Genomic DNA, 17437 nt, shown 5'->3' with positions numbered 1-17437 from the left:
CCTCTTTCCATCACGTCCCTTGATATCTGCCCGAAGGTATCATAATTTCTAAGGCTGGAGCACAGCTGGGACTGGACAGCTTCCTTCTCCGAAACACAGATGAGGTCCAGAACCTCGACATTGCTCCATACTGGGGATCACCTGGCGCGTGGAGGCATGGTCTGTCAAGGGTCCTCCCCTACTCTGAACGCTAGGGTACAGATGTGGGGACCTGCATGAAAACCTCCTAAGCTTATCTTTACCAGCTTAGGTCAAAACTTCCCCAAGGTACAAAATATTCCACCCGTTGTCCTTGGATTGACTGCTACCACTACCAAACTAATACTGGTTACTGGGGAAGAGCTGTTTGGAAACGTCTTTCCTTCCAAATACTTCCCAAAACCTTGCACCCCACTTCCTGGACAAGGTTTGGTAAAAAGCCTCACCAATTTGCCTAGGTGACTACAGACCCAGACCCTTGGATCTTAAGAACAATGAACAATTCTCCCAACACTTGCACCCCCGCTTTCCTGGGAAATGTTGGGCAAAAAGCCTCACCAATTTGCATAGGTGACCACAGACCCAAACCCTTGGATCTGAGAACAATGAAAAAGCATTCAGTTTTCTTACAAGAAGACTTTTAATAGAAATAGGAGTAAATAGAAGTAAAGAAATCCCTTCTGTAAAATCAGGATGGTAGATACCTTACAGGGTAATTAGATTCAAAACATAGACAATCCCTCTAGGCAAAACTTAAGTTACAAAAAAGATACACAGACAGAAATAGTTATTCTATTCAGCACAATTCTTTTCTCAGCCATTTAAAGAAATCATAGTCTAACACATACCTAGCTAGATTACTTACTAAAAGTTCTAAGACTCCATTCCTGGTCTATCCCAGGTAGAAACCAGCATATAGACAGACACACAGGCCCTTTGTTTCTCTCCCTCCTCCCAGCGTTTGAAAGTATCTTGTCCCCTCATTGGTCTTTTTGGTCAGGTGCCAGCGAGGTTACCTTTAGCTTCTTAACCCTTTACAGGTGAGAGGAGTTTTCCTCTGGCCAGGAGGGATTTTAAAGGGGTTTACCCTTCCCTTTATATTTATGACAAGGTCACCTGGAAAGATTCGCTGAGAGCACCCCACTTCTGGCTGAGCAAACAGGAAGGGGATTTTCAAAATTCCCATAGAATTTAAAGGGCGGGTCTGATGGTTGAGGCAGGGCAGTAGAGTTCAAAGTGATGACCAGAGTGGCTAGCACAGGTATTGTGGGACACTTCTGGAGGCTGATCAGAGCACACTATAGGACCAGGGCATCCACACTGGCACCGCGGTGCTCCAGCAGGGGGTGTAGCAAACGTTATTCCAATCGCCTAGGTGGAGTACCAGCAGCACTGTAGCCACGGAGTCAGAGCGCTCTACGTGCCTTGTCAGTGTGGACGGGTAGTGAGCTAGTGCACCCAGGGCTCCTTTACTGAGCTGTAACTCGCAAGTGTAGCCAAGCCCTAAGATGAAACCAAAGGCATAATTTGTCTCTAACTTATATTGGTGTAAATCAGGTCCAACTCCTTTAAAATCAGTATAAAACCAGTGAGAGGAGAATTTGCCTCTATATATAGGGGGAGAGAGAATCTTCCAATTTTTTCATCAACAAGGTTTCTTCAGTTACTCCATTGCAATCTTCAGAGCTCTTTCTTGTTAAAGCAAGTGAAGATTCACACCAAACTGTTTCACTATTTGCATTTGTCAGACAATAATATTGGTCAGATTAGATCACAGAGGGAAGTGAGACATAGATATAAGAATGGGTAAGAAATCCTTCCAAATCTTTCTATTGCAGCCAGTCTTTATCCATAGGATAACCAGTAACTTGGACTTGATAATTATTTCAACTTCTGGAACATTACACATCAACTCTTCAACTCTTCAAATAAAATTCTCCAATACAGCTAAAATATAACGAATCAGTATAATGATTCATGTAAATCAGTATTCTTTATAAACGAATCCAGATATGTCTCTACACATTCACTTGATATTCTAAGGAAGAGTAACTTCCAGTGCTGTAGGAATAGTGTGAGCAGCTAAGCCAGACACATAATGGCCCAACTGTGAAGGCTCCAACATGTTTAGGCTATTATTAAAATATTTAAAGTAATGGTTGTTTTGATGAGATATTATATATAATAAGGGTAGGATTTTCAACAGTGCTGAGCATTACAGATGGGTAGGAAACAATGTTCCCATCCCGAATCAGGCCAAAAAGTTGAAATCTCAAAAAAAAAAAAAAAAATCTGAAAAAAAAATCAGATGGGGTCCATTAAAATGCTTCATTTTGATCATTTCAAAGCACTTTGTGCAGATTTCAACCTTCCCTTACATTTTTACTGTAAAATAACTTTCATTTAGAATTAAAAAAGCATTTTGAACCAAAAAAAAAAAGAACTTTTTCATTTTGAAAATGTCAAAACAGCTCTGAAACTGTTTTTTTCTCATTGAAACAGATCCTTCCTCTAAAACATTTGCTTTTGACAAATTGGCATTTTCCAGCAAAAATGTTTAGTTGAAAACGAACACCACCGACAACTCCAACCCCTACCAGCTCTGCTCTACTCAGCATTGGCCTACCTTTGTTTCTTTTCAAGTCAATGGGCAAAAGTGTTCGGCGTTGGCTTAATTCTGTTCTCATTGAAGTTGAGTGCTGAGCGCTTTGAAAATCCCACCCTAAATGTCTATTCACATTCTATGCTCTTAGTAAGGTCTGGTCTACACTACAGACCCATATTAGTAAAGCTCCTTCACTCAGGGGGTTGGATTTTTCACACCCCTCAGCAATGTAGTTATACCAACCTAACCCCCCAGGTAGGCAACACTATGCTGGCAGGAGAGCATCTCCCGTCAAGACTGCCACTGCCTCTCGGCAAGGTGATTAATTACGCTGATAGGGGAGTTCTCTCCCATTGGAATTGAGCGTCTTCATTAAATCGCTGCTGTGGCACAGCTGCCGTCATGCAGCATTTTAAGTGTAGACCTGCCCTAAAGAAGCTATGACAGAACTTCTCCAGGAAAGGTTCATGGATTCTTAGCCCTGCTTTGGATTGAGGTTGTGATCTGCTGAACTTTGTGATTAATTGACAGTACTGCAGAAGTGCAAATGTTTGTGCATTTCCTTCTGTACACTCAATTTCCGATCACTCCATAGCCTGGAGTTGAGCACAAGGGAATGAAGTGACTTTGTTTTATTCTTGACTTGCAGCTTCATTGGTATCAGAATGTTTTACAACAGTTGTGTTGTAGTGTTGTCTACATCAATAATACCATGGCTAAGGTCCTGTCTGCACTGCAGAAACTGCCGTGTTTGACATAATTGTTTCAACACTATCTAGGGTCAGCAGCAGAGGAACAGTTCCATGTTTGACACCCGTTGCCTATTGAATGGCAAAGCTCCCATTCCCTTCACTGATTTTTAGTGGTGCAGGACTAGCACCCTGATGTCAGTAGTGGTCAGTTTCTGTAGTATAAACAACACCCACAGTGTGTGAAGTAAAACATGAACATTTTAAAAAAGAAAGTCAAAAACCTGAATCTACTTTCCCTATGAAACAGCTTATGCAGGCAGTGCCTACACACTAAAAAGTGCTTTAAAAGTAGATGAATGTGGTGGAGATGTGTTCAATTTTACTTCTGAAACCACAATGAAAATGTAACTCAAACAAGAATGTGAAAATGCCATGAATGCTGAGAATGAGAATCAAAATCCCCAATGTGAATGTCACAACAACAGTTTTATTAAGAATGAAGAAAAGCTTAACTGACTCATGACTCATGGCTGTGGTTCTCAACCTTTCCAGACTATTCTACCCTTTTTAGGAGTCTGATTTGTCTCGTGTACCCCAGGTTTCATCTCACTTAAAAAACTACTTGCTTACAAAATCAGACATAAAAGTGCAAAAGCATCACAGTACACTATTACTGAATAATTGCTTACTTTTTCATTTTTATGATATAATTATACAATAAATCAATTGGAATATGAATATTGTAGTTACATTTCAGTTTATAGTATATAGAGCGGTATAAACAATTGTATGACATTTTAGTTTGTACTGACTTTGCTAGTGCATTTTATAAAATTAGGCAAAAATCTAGATGAGTTGATGTACCCCCTGGAAGACCTCTGCATACTCCTAGTGTACCTCTGGTTGAGAACCACTGACTCATGTCATCTAGATATGTGACCCGGCCATTGTAGGACTTCACAAAGTAGCCAGTGATATTTCAACTTAAAATACACTGTTGGTAGGATAAATTTCCTCTTTCTCACATGAAAAGATTGTTTGCAGTGTTATTATACCTGTGTTGGTCCCAGTATATTAGAGAGACAAGGCAGGTGACATAATATCTTTTATTTGAGCAACTTGTCTTGTTCACTAGCAGAAGCTTGTGAGTTTACACAGAGCTCTTCTTCATGTCTGGGAAAGGTAACTGGTAAAAGTACATTTCCCAGAGTGAAAGACAAGCTCTGCGTAGCTCACAAGCTTCTCTTTCACCAACAGAAGTTAATCCAGTAAAATATATTGCCTAACGTACCTTGTCTCAGTGAAAAGATTGCCATTTGTGCCAACCTAGGGAACCTTTCCCATGAGGCAACAGATAGGCTTGTGCATGAGGCTCTGGAGTGGGGTGCAGTAAAGCTGGGTTTGATTCTGAGCTCTACCACAGACTTTCTGGGTGACCTTGGGTGTGTCAATCAATCTCCCTTAGTTCCACATCTGAAATGGGTGAAATGATGACATAGACTTTATCCATTTTGTTTGCTTTGATTGTTAGGGTATGTCTACACTACGGAATAAGGTCGAATTTATAGAAGTAGTTTTTTTTAGAAATCTGTTTTATATATTCGAGTGTGTGTGTCCTCACAGAAAATGCTCTAAGTGCATTAAGTGCATTAACTTGGCGGAGCGCTTCCACAGTACCGAGGCTAGAGTCGACTTCCGGAGCATTGCACTGTGGATAGCTATCCCACAGTTCCTGCAGTCTCTGCTGCCCATTGGAATTCTGGGTTGAGATCCCAGTGCCTGATGGGACTAAAACATTGTCGCGGGTGGTTCTGGGTACATATCGTCAGGCCCCCATTCCCTTCCTCCCTCCGTGAAAGCAAGGGCAGACAATCGTTTCGCGCCTTTTTTCCTGAGTTACCTGTGCAGACGCCATACCATGGCAAGCATGGAGCCCGCTCAGGTAACCGTCACCCTATGACTCCTGGGTGCTGGCAGACGCGGTACGGCATTGCTACACAGTAGCAGCAACCCATTGCTTTGTGGCAGCAGACGGTACAGTATGACTGGTAGCCGTCATCGTCAAGTCCGAGGTGCTCCTGGCCACGTCGGCTGGGAGCGCCTGGACAGAGATGGGCGCAGGGACTAAATCTGGAGTGACTTGACCAGGTCATTCTCTTTAGTCCTGCAGTCAGTCCTATTGAACCGTCTTATGGTGAGCAGGCAGGCGATACGGATTGCTAGCAGTCGTACTGTACCATCTTCTGCCAGGCAGGCAAGAGATGAGGATGGCTAGCAGTTGTATTGTATCATCTTCTGCCAGGCAGGCAAGAGATGAGGATGGCTAGCAGTCGTACTGTACCATCTTCTGCCGAGCAGCCATGAGATGTGGATGGCATGCAGTCCTTCTGCACCGTCTGCTGCCAGCCAAAGATGTAAAAGATAGATGGAGTGGATCAAAACAAGAAATAGACCAGATTTGTTCTGTATTCATTTGCTTCCCCCCTCCCCCGTCTAGGGGACTCATTCTTCTAGGTCACACTGCAGTTACTCACAGAGAAGGTGCAGCGAGGTAAATCTAGCCATGTATCAATCAGAGGCCAGGCTAACCTTCTTGTACCAATAAGAACGATAACTGAGGTGCACCATTTCTTATTGGAACCCTCCGTGAAGTCCTGCCTGAAATACTCCTTGATGTAAAGACACCCCCTTTGTTGATTTTAGCTCCCTGAAGCCAACCCTGTAAGCTGTGTCGTCAGTCGCCCCTCCCTCCGTCAGAGCAACGGCAGACAATCGTTCCGCGCCTTTTTTCTGTGCGGACGCCATACCAAGGCAAGCATGAAGGCCGCTCAGCTCACTTTGGCAATTAGGAGCACATTAAACACCACACGCATTATCCAGCAGTATATGCAGCACCGGAGCCTGGCAAAGCGATACCGGGCGAGGAGGCGACGTCAGCGCGGTCACGTGAGTGATCAGGACATGGACACAGATTTCTCTGAAAGCATGGGCCCTGCCAATGCATGCATCATGGTCTAAAGGGGCAGGTTCATGCTGTGGAACGCCGATTCTGGGCTCGGGAAACAAGCACAGACTGGTGGGACTGCATAGTGTTGCAGGTCTGGGACGATTCCCAGTGGCTGTGAAACTTTCACATGCGTAAGGGCACTTTCATGGAACTTTGTGACTTGCTTTCCCCTGCCCTGAAGCGCATGAATACCAAGATGAGAGCAGCCCTCACAGTTGAGAAGCGAGTGGCGATAGCCCTGTGGAAGCTTGCAACGCCAGACAGCTACCGGTCAGCTGGGAATCAATTTGGAGTGGGCAAATCTACTGTGGGGGCTGCTGTGATGCAAGTAGCCCACGCAATCAAAGATCTGCTGATATCAAGGGTAGTGACCCTGGGAAATGTGCAGGTCATAGTGGATGGCTTTGCTGCAATGGGATTCCCTAACTGTGGTGGGGCCATAGACGGAACCCATATCCCTATCTTTGCACCGGAGCACCAAGCCGGTGAGTACATAAACCGCAAGGGGTACTTTTCGATAGTGCTGCAAGATCTGGTGGATCACAAGGGACGTTTCACCAACATCAACGTGGGATGGCCGGGAAAGGTGCATGACGCTCGCATCTTCAGGAACTCTGGTCTGTTTCAAAAGCTGCAGGAAGGGACTTTATTCCCAGACCAGAAAATAACTGTTGGGGATGTTGAAATGCCTATATGTATCCTTGGGGACCCAGCCTACCCCTTAATGCCATGGCTCATGAAGCCGTACACAGGCAGCCTGGACAGTAGTCAGGAGCTGTTCAACTACAGGCTGAACAAGTGCAGAAGGGTGGTAGAATGTGCATTTGGACGTTTAAAGGCGCGCTGGCACAGTTTACTGACTCGCTTAGACCTCAGCGAAACCAATATTCCCACTGTTATTACTGCTTGCTGTGTGCTCCACAATATCTGTGAGAGTAAGGGGGAGACATTTATGGCGGGGTGGGAGGTTGAGGCAAATTGCCTGGCTGCTGGTTACGCGCAGCGAGACACCAGGGCGGTTAGAAGAGCACAGGAGGGCGCGGTACGCATCAGAGAATCTTTGAAAACCAGTTTCATGACTGGCCAGGCTACGGTGTGAAAGTTCTGTTTGTTTCTCCTTGATGAAACCCCCCGCCCCTTGGTTCACTCTACTTCCCTGTAAGCTAACCACCCGCCCCTCCTCCCGTCAATCACCGCTTGCAGAGGCAATAAAGTCATTGTTACTTCACATTCATGCATTCTTTATTCATTCATCACACAAATAGGGGGATGACTACCAAGGTAGCCCAGGAGGGGTGGTGGAGGAGGGAAGGAAAATGCCACACAGCACTTTAAGCACAGCACTTTAAAAGTTTACAACTTTAAAATTTATTGAATGACAGCCTTCTTTTTTTTGGGCAATCCTCTGTGGTGGGGTGGCTGGTTGGCCGGAGGCCCCCCCACCACGTTCTTGGGCGTCTGGGTGTGGAGGCTGTGGAACTTGGGGAGGAGGGCGGTTGGTTACTCAGGGGCTGCAGAGGCAGTCTGTGCTCCAGCTGCCTTTGCTGCAGCTCAACCATACACTGGAGCATACTGGTTTGGTCCGCCAGCAGCCTCAGCATTGAATCCTGCCTCCTCTCATCACGCTGCCGCCACATTTGAGCTTCAGCCCTCTCTTCAGCCCGCCACTTACTCTCTTCAGCCTGCCACTTACTCTCTTCAGCCCTCCACCTCTCCTCCCGGTCATTTTGTGCTTTCCTGCACTCTGACATTATTTGCCTCCACGCATTCGTCTGTGCTCTGTCAGTGTGGGAGGACAGCATGAGCTCGGAGAACATTTCATCGCGAGTGCGTTTTTTTTCTTTCTAAGCTTCACTAGCCTCTGGGAAGGAGAAGATCCTGTGATCATTGAAACACATGCAGCTGGTGGAGAAAAAAAAAAGGACAGCGGTATTTAAAAAGACACATTTTATAAAACAGTGGCTACACTCTTTCAGGGTAATCCTTGCTGTTAACATTACATACATAGCACATGTGCTTTCATTACAAGGTCGCATTTTGCCTCCCCCCACCACGTGGCTACCCCCTCAAACCTCCCCCCTCCCTGTGGCTAACAGCGGGGAACATTTCTGTTTAGCCACAGGCAAACAGCCCAGCAGGAATGGGCTCCTCTGAGTGTCCCCTGAAGAAAAGCACTCTATTTCAACCAGGTGACCATGAATTATATCTCACTCTCCTGAGGATAACACAGAGAGATAAAGAACGGATGTTGTTTGAATGCCAGAAAACATACACTGCAATGCTTTGTTCTACAATGATTCCCGAGTACGTGTTACTGGCCTGGAGTGGTAAAGTGTCCTACCATTAAGGACACAATAAGGCTGCCCTCCCCAGAAACCTTTTGCAAAGGCTTTAGGAGTACATCTAGGAGAACCGCGAATGCCAGGGCAAAGTAATCCTTTCACATGCTTGCTTTTAAACCATGTATAGTATTTTAAAAGGTACACTCACCAGAGGTCCCTTCTCCGCCTGCTGGGTCCAGGAGGCAGCCTTGGGTGGCTTCGGGGGGTACTGGCTCCAGGTCCAGGGTGAGAAACAGTTCCTGGGTGTCGGGAAAACCGGTTTCTCCGCTTGCTTGCTGTGAGCTATCTACAACCTCATCATCATCATCATCACCTTCTTCGTCCCCAAAACCTGCTTCCGTATTGCCTCCATCTCCATTGAAGGAGTCAAACAACACAACTGGGGTAGTGGTGGCTGAACACCCTAAAATGGCATGCAGCTCATCATAGAAGCGGCATGTTTGGGGCTCTGACCCGGAGCGGCCGTTCGCCTCTCTGGTTTTCTGGTAGGCTTGCCTCAGCTCCTTCATTTTCACGCGGCACTGCTTCGGGTCCCTGTTATGGCCTCTGACCTTCATGCCCTGGGAGATTTTGACAAAGGTTTTGGCATTTCGAAAACTGGAACGGAGTTCTGATAGCACGGATTCCTCTCCCCAAACAGCGATCAGATCCCGTACCTCCTGTTCGGTCCATGCTGGAGCTCTTTTGCGATTCTGGGACTCCATCATGGTCACCTGTGCTGATGAGCTCTGCATGGTCACCAGCAGCTTGCCACGCTGGCCAAACAGGAAATGAGATTTAAAAGTTCGCGGTTCTTTTCCTGTCTACCTGGCCAGTGCATCTGAGTTGAGAGTGCTGTCCAGAGCGGTCACAATGGAGCACTCTGGGATAGCTCCCGGAGGCCAATACCATCGAATTGTGTCCACAGTACCCCAAATTCGAGCCGGCAACGTCGATTTAAGCACTAATCCACTTGTCAGGGGTGGAGTAAGGAAATCGATTTTAAGAGCCCTTTAAGTCGAAATAAAGGGCTTCATTGTGTGGACGGGTGCAGGTTTACATCAATTTAACGCTTCTAAATTCGACCTAAAGTCCTAGTGTAGACCAGGGCTTAATCCTTTGGAGCAAGGTCTTTGACTTGGTGTGGTTTTGTATGGAATGGGTCTCCAATCTCAGGGAGCCTCTAAGTGCTACTGTAATACAAATATAAATAATAATGGGACACAGAATAAAGTCTGTGGTGCTTCTCACACTTACTAACAAAAGTGGGAGTACGTTGAACTAGGATGTTCAACTCTCACTCAAACATGATTGCTCCTTTTCTGATCCATTATTACTGTTTGCTCATTATAAAAAAAAAATCATGCTGTGTGGTGTGCTATATGAGACAGGAAGCACTTAATAGAAAATGTAATGTCTGATTAGTGCTTTTTACATGTAACTCTTGCTGGAGTGTCACTTTGATATGTTTTTTTTTTTCTCCCCAAACACCAGCTAATATGTGTTAGCTCATTGTGCTTCATTTATACGTCTTTATTTCATTGCATGTTGGTTCCTCCAAACTTCAGAGCTCAGGCAATGCTGTATTTACTGTAGGAAGAAACACAGAGGTGATAAACTGCTAATGAAAAACATCCACCATTTTGGTATGCTACATGTACATAAATTTAGATGAAACTCTACTTAGAACTCACAAGAGGAGAAACCACTATGAACAATTCTGCTGGCATATCAGTGGAGGCTCTTGTATTATGTGAAACTTTAGGGATTTATTTTATTTTGCAATCTGGAGATTACACAACAGGATGTGTTCAAAAGGCAACTACATTCCAGATTACTCTCTGAAATTAATAGCTGTTCCGAATGAAGCAAAACTGCTGATTTATTCTAAGGAGGAAAAACGAGATAAAAGTAGTATTGTCCAAATGGCACAGAAAAGAGAAAAATGCCAGAACAAGCAGAGGAGTCAGCAAGGCTAATGGCTAAAGTAAATGCTGCAGCCTTGCAAAACTGCCATGATGACTTACCAGGCCAAGCACAAAATCTACTTATCTGTCTTGTACCATGATCATTGATGACACTGAAAAAAATGATATTTTACTTATCCATCAAAAACAATTTCTTGCCCTGTGTAGAATTTTGCAAGGATGAAAGGGAAAAAAAGTATATAGAATAAGACAGAACAAACAAAAATGGGTCAGAAAAAAAGTTCTGGAGAAAGTAGCAAACATCCAATCTTGAAACAGTCAGTAAGTGGAAGCTGTGAGATGTACAATGAAAAAAATAGACTCCAAAATAAAATGTCATGAACAGGTTTTTTTTTGTCTCTTCTTTTTAAACTGTTTCAGAGGGCTAGTGGTCCTTTAAGCCCTTACTAGTGGCTGCATCAGGATTTTTAAGAATTCTGGAGAACCAAAAAAAAGAAAAAAAAAAAAAAAGAAGAAGGAGGTGGAGGGTTGCACCCAGAGCCCGCAACATTTAGAGTTTTCCATTTCCATTTCCCCACACCAACAATACCCTTCAGAGTCTGTTTGCAGCAAGTGGTAGTGGGTGAAATTTTATAGGTTTGCTTGGAGATTCTAAACCTATAGAACCAAAATCTCCAATAATCACCACCCTACATCCACACACTCTTTTGAAGAGAGAGCTGTTAGGCTATGGATTGAAAAGCATCTATGTCCTTGGGTTAAGTGTAGCAGCACTGGCTGTCAGATGCAGGAGCATTTCCCAGCTCTGACTCTTGATTTAGTAGGTGGGGTTTCCTGCTCCGACACTCCCAAAGGTGCTTTAGGATTTGCTTGCAATTACTCTTCCTTGGTGACTCTCACCAAAGGCCCTGGAGAGTACAGCCACCCAGTGCCACCTAAACATCCTAGAAAGAGATTATCCAACCTAAGAAGAGAATGGTCAGGCCTCAGGCCTCTGCCCCACACTCCTCAGAAGATATTTAAAACTAAGTTGGCTATCCCTCAGAGCCTGACATGTTGGCCATTTGGCTGGCAAGCCTGTCTGTGGAGAGAGTGAGGGATTACTGAGGCTAGGAGTGTGTAAACATTGCTTCATGCCATGAATATTCATGGCCACAAGCTGTTGTTGTTTTTTTTTTTCCACACTTACAGCAGAATTCAAGTTCACCTGATTTCAGGGATCTTAATTAATTCCTCACACAGCCCTGATGAAAATATCCCCCTACTGCCTGACCTTCAGCAAGTCACTTCAACTTCCACTGCCTCTGCTTCTCCTCCCACTCTTTTTCTGAATTGTCAATTTAGATCATCAACTCTTTTGGGGCTGGGACTGTCTCTCACTACGTTTGGGCAGTCCTAGCACAAACAGGGCCTCAATCTTGGTTTGGGCCTCTGGATACAAGTGTGATACAAATAAAAATGATGGTAATACATTGCAGGTCTGTCTCTTCTTAGGAAATTCACACCAAGTTCTTGGCAAGAACTTAGCCCAACAGGAAGTAGAGGCTGTGATGATTTTAAGCCATTATAGGGCAAAGTGCTGTCTAGGTTCTTCAAAGCACTGGATACTATGGCCCTGTCCCCAACATGTCCTTACGCACACCCTGATATGCCCCTTAAGCTAGGGTTGGTAAGAGGTGTAACGATCTTGGGGTTCATCAAATGACAAACCAGTCAATGAGAAAAAAACAAAACTTTAATAAAACAAACTGGAGAGCTTCTGTAGTGAGCCATGCAGTGTCCCCAACCTCCACCTCCAAATTTCCACACCCACAACACTATCCCTTATGAGGGAGTTTCTCCAAATCACAATCTTTCATAAACGTATAGGATCCTCAGAAAAAAGCCTTCCTCAGCTCATGTGATGGGAGAATTCTTCCCCAGCCAGATCTTGGGCCTTTAGCAGCCCCCTTAAACAACTCCTACCCTTTTACCTAGTGTAAAATGGCCAGCGCAGTGGTAAGGATCTTACCCTCTAGCTTTACCAATACATTCAGGTACAGTGTACAAACTGGCCCTCATTTCACCAGTGTAAATGCAAACTCTGTATTGAATATTTCTCAGTCTTTAGTCTATGCTTACTCTCTAATTAGGGATGGGTGAACCAGTTCACTTTAAATAAAAAATCCATCCTTATCTCAAATCAAAAGCTTTTTAGGAGCTTTAAAGGAGTTCAAGTTAGCAAACTTCCCAATTATTTTTTCCTCTTTGCGCACCACTGCAGATTTAGGATGTGTTTGGACTAGAACTGGAAGTGCTGAAATAGCAAAGCAGAACCTGTTCCGGCAAGAGTTCCAATGCAACTTTGCAGACCACAGAGGACACTGGATAGCTCAGTTGGAGTTTGGAGAAATGGTCAAATTCTGGAGTGTTTCTGTAAAATGAATCTGAAGTCTGAACCTTCTGGAGTTTCCCCTTATCCCTAGTGCTATGTTTACTACATTGTGTATGGATTGTTCTCTTCATTGCATCCTTTACATTTATTTTTCCTTTGGGACATTTGACATAAGCTAGTGCCTTTAGTCTCTGACGCATACTGTGTCCTCTGGGTATCCATGCTGAAAAGTATGATTATATTCAAAACACACTTGCAAACTGAGGGCAGTATCGTTTAGAATGTCATAGTTAAGCAAACTCTTAATGTTCTTTCCAGGCTCTTATTCATGTAACTTAAGTCTAACTACTCTATATTATTTCCAGAGTTATTCTTGAATTTACTAGTATCTTTTTTGAAGATTCCCCCAATGGCACTGTACAGTGTACACCATACACTGAAATTAACTGTACAGGAATGTCCATGAGAGGTAATATTGTGCTTGAATATCCACAAGTAGACCTGGGTGAATAATTGATTTTTCAGTTTGGTAGTAGTTCTGAAAAATGGAAAGAAAATTTCTGTTCGGGTCATACTGAATGTGAAAATGTGGTGAATTAAGACAGTCAATTTTGAATTTGCCACGGAGAAGGGATTCAAACATGGATTTTCTATATGTTCGATGACTACCCATCCCCTAGGTTAAACACTATCAGGGTAAATGGTAACACCAGCAGCCTCACCTCTTTCTCCTCTAGCCATTTTGTGACTGGCCAAAACTATTTGTGTCAAATTCATGAGTCAACCAAAATTTCATTTTTTGGTCAAAATAAATTATTTGTCTGGAAAAAAAAATTGAAGCTCTAGTCACAGACCTTCAGTATCTCTTAGTTTTGCTCTGTGGTGCAGTAGTCTGTCAGGAGTGTAATATTCTCTCATTCTCTCATTCTCTCATTCTTATTCATTTGGTTGAAATCAGTGGGACAATTTGAACAGTAAGGGCCAAATTTACAAAGGTGTTTAGGTGCCTAACGATGCAGATAGATACATAATGAGGTTTACAAAAGCACCTAAGCACAGGAGTTACTACCTCATATGCTTAGGCCTGCTTGTTTATCCAACTAGGTGCTAATCTACATTCTTAGTTCCCTAAACACCTTTGTAATCTGGCTGTAGGATTAGAGCTGGTTGGGAATTTTCTAGTGAAATATTTTTGTCAGAAAATGGCTATTCATCAAAAACAAATCTTTGTTGGAAAGGTCTGGTTTTGAAGAATCTCCTGATTTGAAAAGTTTCAAAATTGTCAATGTCTCAAGTGAATATTTTCTAAATGAAAAGTTGTGTTTTCTAGTTCAAAATTACTTTTAGTTTTTGAAACTTTTTTTGTTAATTTATAGTTTTAAAAAAAGGAGTGGTTAAAAAATTTCCAAAGGTCCAAATCAAAATGAAACACTGAAATTATTGACATGAAACATTTTGATTGACCTGACCTGGATTTTCGTTGTTTTGTTTAATTTGGATTATTGATTCACAAATTTTTTCAATTTTTTTTTTGTCCTGATTTGAGATGGGAAAAATTTCGAAATCTCAAAAACCTTTGTGAGACATGTCAGACAGGAAATCCATTTCCTATCTACATCTACTTAATACACTATTCAACATGAGCAAGCATGTGAGGATCTGGCCCCCTATGGTTTGCATGTTTTTTTTTATTTCATAATGCATCGTTAAAACAGGAGAATGTTTATGTAAAGCAGAAAAATTGTTTTATTATTATTTTAATTTGGGAAGCAGGAGAATTTTAGCCAATACTGACAAAGCTGGCTTCATGGAGTATCTGTGCATCACAAGTATTTGCTTAGCTAATGTGTTTATTGAAGCTTGTGACTTTGAGTGAACAGGACAGACTGATTAATGCTTTGGCAAATAGGGTGAGGTAATGCATAAGTTTAAGAATATTTAGGTCCAATAGTTGAGCATTTCCCCTTTACAGGCTTGAAATGGCAAACATGGTTTGACAGCTAGTAACATTTTCAAACAGCTCCATGTTTCTTTTAGAATTTTTGCAAATAGCAGTATATGTATAAATAAGCCATCATGCTGGTATCTTGAAGCTTACAGTAGCTATTTGAACCAAACATATTCTCTGCAGTATGTTGGGTATCAGTCAATCTATTAGCATGGATAATTGGATACCTGCAGTTACTGAAGCAGGATACTTACTTCAATACCCATCTATTCCTACTAAACTTAAAAAAAAAAAAAAAAAAAAACAAATCCAAACCCTGACAGCCCCAAGACTACAAAACAGAGGAATAAAAGTTAAATATAATCCTGACTGTGTGCTTTTCACAGCCTGTTGTTGCAGCATCAATAAATATTATTAATTAAATTTAAGACTCAAAGCATTTATAGAACACTGCAAGCAAGATAAAATATTTAGTGCCACTTTGTTTTGGACTTCATCTTTCTAGAGTGTTTTATGACTCATGTCATGTAAGTTATTTGATTTACTTTCACCTTTGTCCAGTTGCTTAAATAGATCTCTTTATTAAGACGCAGCCAGGTAGTAAGTGAATGGGTCCATTCCATCTGGCTACTCAGCACCGCATAATACTGTATATTTCATGGAAGCATTTTCTGATCACAGAAAAAAATGAAAAATTGTAACATGTCCCTTTAAGTTCAGAGCTGTTCTGTAAAGTAGGGGTTCTTAGTGTTTTGCTGGAACACTCCTAATTCATCTTCATAGTTATTCACATCACATCCAGAAAGCAAGTACTTTGAGGTAGGCTATAAAATGTCTGATTTTGTAACTGAGGTTCAAACAAGAACTCTGAGCACAATTACATTAACACAAACACACATACACAAAAGTGACCATATACTATATGCCATTAGACATCCACCCTAGGATAATAAATACCATTTAATCTACATATTTTTAGTGGTAAGATACTTAATAACAGAATAACCTTGACCAAAGGACATAGAAACTTGTGTGATAAAGAGACAGGCATTATATTTTTCTGAGATTAGAACCTATTTTATATCCTAAATTTCCTTTTTCTTTCCTTTATGTTAACCATAGTCTGTACAGCATATAAATATATTCCTAATTTTAACAGCACATATTGTATTATTATGATTATTATTAATACCCAATTTGGATATAAGTTCCCATACACTGCACTGGAAATATGCTCTCCATAAATCCATCTAACTTTTTATAGCTATGAAAAGTATTTCTAACTGTTACTAATGGGTTTTCAATAATATTTAAATCCCATCCAAAACAACAAATCACAGCCTGACTGCAAAGTTGCAAAAACCCCAAATGTACTGGAAAAATGAATAGCTAAAGATACATTGTGTCCCTTCCTATCAACCTGCTCTAACCTATTATATCATTTTAGTTCTAAATGATGTTAATCTGAAGCACTGAGACAAAATACTAGTATCTGCCATACTAGGGGAAAAACACATTCTGTCAAGGGTTTCTACTTAAAAAGTGAAGGTTTGAGCATCACATTTTCCAGAACTGACCTCTGTTCTATTTAAAGGAGAATGTCTATTGAGCTGAAGCAGACAAAGCAATAAATGGCCTTTGTGGAGCAGAGGCATTTAATCAACTGCAAAAGTTGTTCCCTGCAACTATACTCTGGTGCCACACACATTATTGCTACCAAGAGGGCAACTTCAGGCAATGCCATCTTACAAAAAAATCATTTTTTTTCTTCTTTTCTGAGGCTTTAGAAGCAATGTGATGTATTTCTGTCCCTATCTTCCTAAAACTATTAAATGATACTGACATCAAAGATGTGGCTTGCTTTGGATACAGGAGCAGGAGGGTAGTCTAAAACTAACAGCTGTGACGAGGCTTTTCCCCTCTGGTTATTAAGAGCAAGGGGACTCTTGAGGCAGCATGGTCCAGGGAATAGGGCACTGGATTAAAATTTGGGAGACAAGGGTCCTAATCCCAGATCTGCCACTGATCTTCTCGGTGATCTTAAGCGCTCCATTTCCCCTCTCTGTGCCCTTTTTCACTCATAATGTTGGTCAGCCGTGTCCATTTAGGTTATAAGATCTTGTGTTTGTACAATGCCTAGCAGAATAGGGCCATAATACGAGGGGCCTCTAGGCACTAGTACAACCGTAATAATGAATAATAAGCGGAATTATTATTAATAGTGAGTGGAACTATCCAATGTGGCTCAAAGTGGGGAGGATGTCTCCTCCCTGGGACTGCACGAAGCCCTTCCACAATTACTGCATGTGGAAAGAGTTCTACAAGTTAATGCAGTAGGGTCAGGGCTCTCCAGGCCATGACTGGGTGCATTTGTAAACACTTTTTTTTACTTTATCACAAAATAAAGCATATGTATTGTCTTTGCATGTATTTGTCTCTATGTATAATCACACAGCAGCAAGAAGTTCCCCTTCAGCATGCTCTGGGCCTCCTTACAATATTCAAAATCCTTCAAATTGACAATAATTCCAGATGGAATGCCCTATTTACTGCCATACTCATAATCTCTATCCCTATACGTGA

Source organism: Lepidochelys olivacea (genome assembly GCF_965140295.1).
Source record: "Lepidochelys olivacea isolate rLepOli2 genome assembly, chromosome: 1".
Lineage (NCBI taxonomy): Eukaryota > Metazoa > Chordata > Testudines > Cheloniidae > Lepidochelys > Lepidochelys olivacea.
Note: the sequence above shows the minus strand (reverse complement) of the source record.